At 56.4% G+C, this 3361-nt stretch overlaps 1 non-coding gene across 1 annotated transcript; it reads left to right on the top strand.

Moving 5' to 3' along the window:
* Positions 1–708: 708 nt before the first annotated feature.
* Positions 709–2523, top strand: LOC142795176 (small subunit ribosomal RNA). Its single transcript, XR_012892824.1, has one exon. It is a non-coding gene; the product is annotated as a small subunit ribosomal RNA (ribosomal RNA).
* Positions 2524–3361: the final 838 nt, after the last annotated feature.

Here is a 3361-nt window from a genome sequence, read left to right as displayed (position 1 = left end):
TAGGGTCGCAAATTCTACGACCTCGGCGGGTTTGAGAGCGACGTAGACTTGTGGCACGCTCAACGTGCCACACGTTTCGGGGCACACCCGCGGTGAAATTTTCTCGAGTACGCTCGTATTAGTGCCCAAGGAGGTCTGGGTACTTATCGCTGCTATTATGTGGGGGTTCTCGTGAGCGGCGTACGCGAAAGCGACCGGGTGTCTGATATGCGGCGGGCTTCGGCCTCGTCAAGCGTGTCCTCGGGTCTGCTCCAGGGGAATCCACGGCAGTCGTCTGCAGCCTCATCCGCTTGATGCGTTAGGGGCTGGTTGTCGGACGGTGCCGTTTTACCACGATATCGAGGTGTGTTCCGTGTCGTCCTCGGGCGATTCAGATGCGAAAGCGCCGAAGACGCGGGCGTGACCCGTCGTCTGGCGGCTTTGCAGTCTCGGCTCCGTTGCTAGTTCCGGCCGGTCCACCGACAGTGCAGCGGGCTTGGGCAACCCGCACGGCGCGACCGAGTCGATGCAACGAAAAAGAGCGAGCATGAACGTGCTTCTTGCCGCACGGCTCCCACTCGTCTTTCGGGAAGGTTGTGCCGTAGCGAGCTCGAACGCCGTCATCTCGGAGTGCAAAATAAGCGTGTTGGGGCGCCTGAAGGTGGCCTCCGCCGCACACAGACTGCGTCCGGCCCGCCGAAGGCGAGGACGGACGCGCAGTCGAACGATTACCTGGTTGATCCTGCCAGTAATCATATGCTTGTCTCAAAGATTAAGCCATGCATGTCTAAGTACATGCCGAAATAAGGCGAAACCGCGAATGGCTCATTAAATCAGTTATGGTTCCTTAGATCGTTTCTTCCTACTTGGATAACTGTGGCAATTCTAGAGCTAATACATGCAGTGAGCCTGGAGCCCTTTGGGTAACGGGTGCTTTTATTAGACCAAGATCGATCGGGTTTCGGCCCGTATTGTGTGGTGACTCTGGATAACTTTGTGCTGATCGCATGGCCACGAGCCGGCGACGTTTCTTTCAAGTGTCTGCCTTATCAACTTTCGATGGTAGGTTACTTGCTTACCATGGTTGTTACGGGTAACGGAGAATCAGGGTTCGATTCCGGAGAGGGAGCCTGAGAAACGGCTACCACATCCAAGGAAGGCAGCAGGCGCGCAAATTACCCACTCCCGGCACGGGGAGGTAGTGACGAAAAATAACAATACGGGACTCTTTTGAGGCCCCGTAATTGAAATGAGTACACTCTAAATCCTTTAACGAGGATCAATTGGAGGGCAAGTCTGGTGCCAGCAGCCGCGGTAATTCCAGCTCCAATAGCGTATACTAAAGCTGCTGCGGTTAAAAAGCTCGTAGTTGGATCTCAGTTCCAGACGAGTAGTGCATCTACCCGATGCGACGGCTCGGACTGAACATCATGCCGGTTCTTTCTTGGTGCACTTCATTGTGTGCCTCGAGATGGCCGGTGCTTTTACTTTGAAAAAATTAGAGTGCTCAACGCAGGCGAGTCGCCTGAATAAACTTGCATGGAATAATAGAACAAGACCTCGTTTCTGTTCTGTTGGTTTTTGGAATACGAGGTAATGATTAAGAGGGACGGACGGGGGCATTCGTATTGCGGCGCTAGAGGTGAAATTCTTGGACCGTCGCAAGACGAACTACTGCGAAAGCATTTGCCAAGAATGTTTTCATTGATCAAGAACGAAAGTCAGAGGTTCGAAGGCGATCAGATACCGCCCTAGTTCTGACCATAAACGATGCCAACCAGCGATCCGCCTGAGTTACTCAAATGACTCGGCGGGCAGCTTCCGGGAAACCAAAGTATTTGGGTTCCGGGGGAAGTATGGTTGCAAAGCTGAAACTTAAAGGAATTGACGGAAGGGCACCACCAGGAGTGGAGCCTGCGGCTTAATTTGACTCAACACGGGAAAACTTACCCGGCCCGGACACTGGGAGGATTGACAGATTGAGAGCTCTTTCTTGATTCGGTGGATGGTGGTGCATGGCCGTTCTTAGTTGGTGGAGCGATTTGTCTGGTTAATTCCGATAACGAACGAGACTCTAGCCTATTAAATAGGTGCGGGGTTCCCAGCACCTTACAACCTTCTTAGAGGGACAAGCGGCTCCTAGCCGCACGAAACAGAGCAATAACAGGTCTGTGATGCCCTTAGATGTCCGGGGCCGCACGCGCGCTACACTGAAGGAAGCAGCGTGTCTTTATCCCTGTCTGAAAAGACTGGGTAACCCGTGGAACTTCTTTCGTGATTGGGATAGGGGCTTGCAATTGTTCCCCTTGAACGAGGAATTCCCAGTAAGCGCGAGTCATAAGCTCGCGTTGATTACGTCCCTGCCCTTTGTACACACCGCCCGTCGCTACTACCGATTGAATGATTTAGTGAGGTCTTCGGACCGATGTCCGGCGCGGCCTTTCGGTTGCGCCGGTCTGTTGGAAAGATGACCAAACTTGATCATTTAGAGGAAGTAAAAGTCGTAACAAGGTTTCCGTAGGTGAACCTGCGGAAGGATCATTAACGGATTGTGAAGGGTGAGCGCCTCAGCTGCGTCTGCGCCCGACACTTTCTGCCGCTGACCCCGTTTGGACGCGGGGTCGGCTTTTCCCCACGGGGCTGCCTGAATGTGGAGCGGCACCCCGTGACAAATTGTTGCGCCCAGCGGACGCCAACACCGCGACCTTGGACGGTCGGCCAGGTGGCGGACGCGGGTACAAACGGCGCAACGCACTCATAGGTCGGCTTTCGACCCGCCACTGCACCGTGGCTCGAAGCGCTCGAAATGCGCGACCCGACCGCTGCGGGACCGCCTAGTACTGTAAACAGGAGCGGCGGAGCGCGAACGGCGAGTCGTGGTTACGTCGGTAGAAGGCGAGGCTGCGCGTTCCCGAAACGCCAGCCGAGTGCCCTCCCGACCGTTCGAGCGTGCAAGAACGAGACCCGACAATCGCGCGGCGACTGCCAAGTACGAGAGGAACGGCACAAGCGTCGGCGGTCGGTCAAGGAACTGGCGATGTGACGGGTCCGCTGTGCACCAGTGCATACCGTCCCGCCGTCCGCGGCAAGCGCCTCCGCGTCCTCGGGTGACGGAGGCTGCCGGTCGGTTCTTGCAGGCGAGGGATCTCGCTGGCACCGGTTCGCGTTGACGCGCGGCCGGTCATGGCACGGCGATGCGACGGCCGAGGTGCGCAGTACTCGATGGAGGAACCGCACGCTCCGATGACCGTCCCGCCCTCCGCGGCGTATGCGTACCGACCGTAATGGTTGCAGCAGCGCCGGCCGGCTTTTGAATTCGCCACACGAAACACGGTGCGAGATCGCGGTTAGGGGAGCGTCGACGTTGCCAGGCGTTTTGCTT

This window comes from Rhipicephalus microplus, unplaced genomic scaffold (assembly GCF_043290135.1).
Source record: "Rhipicephalus microplus isolate Deutch F79 unplaced genomic scaffold, USDA_Rmic scaffold_576, whole genome shotgun sequence".
NCBI classification, from domain to species: domain Eukaryota; kingdom Metazoa; phylum Arthropoda; class Arachnida; order Ixodida; family Ixodidae; genus Rhipicephalus; species Rhipicephalus microplus.
This window is presented reverse-complemented; position numbering and strand designations above follow the sequence as displayed.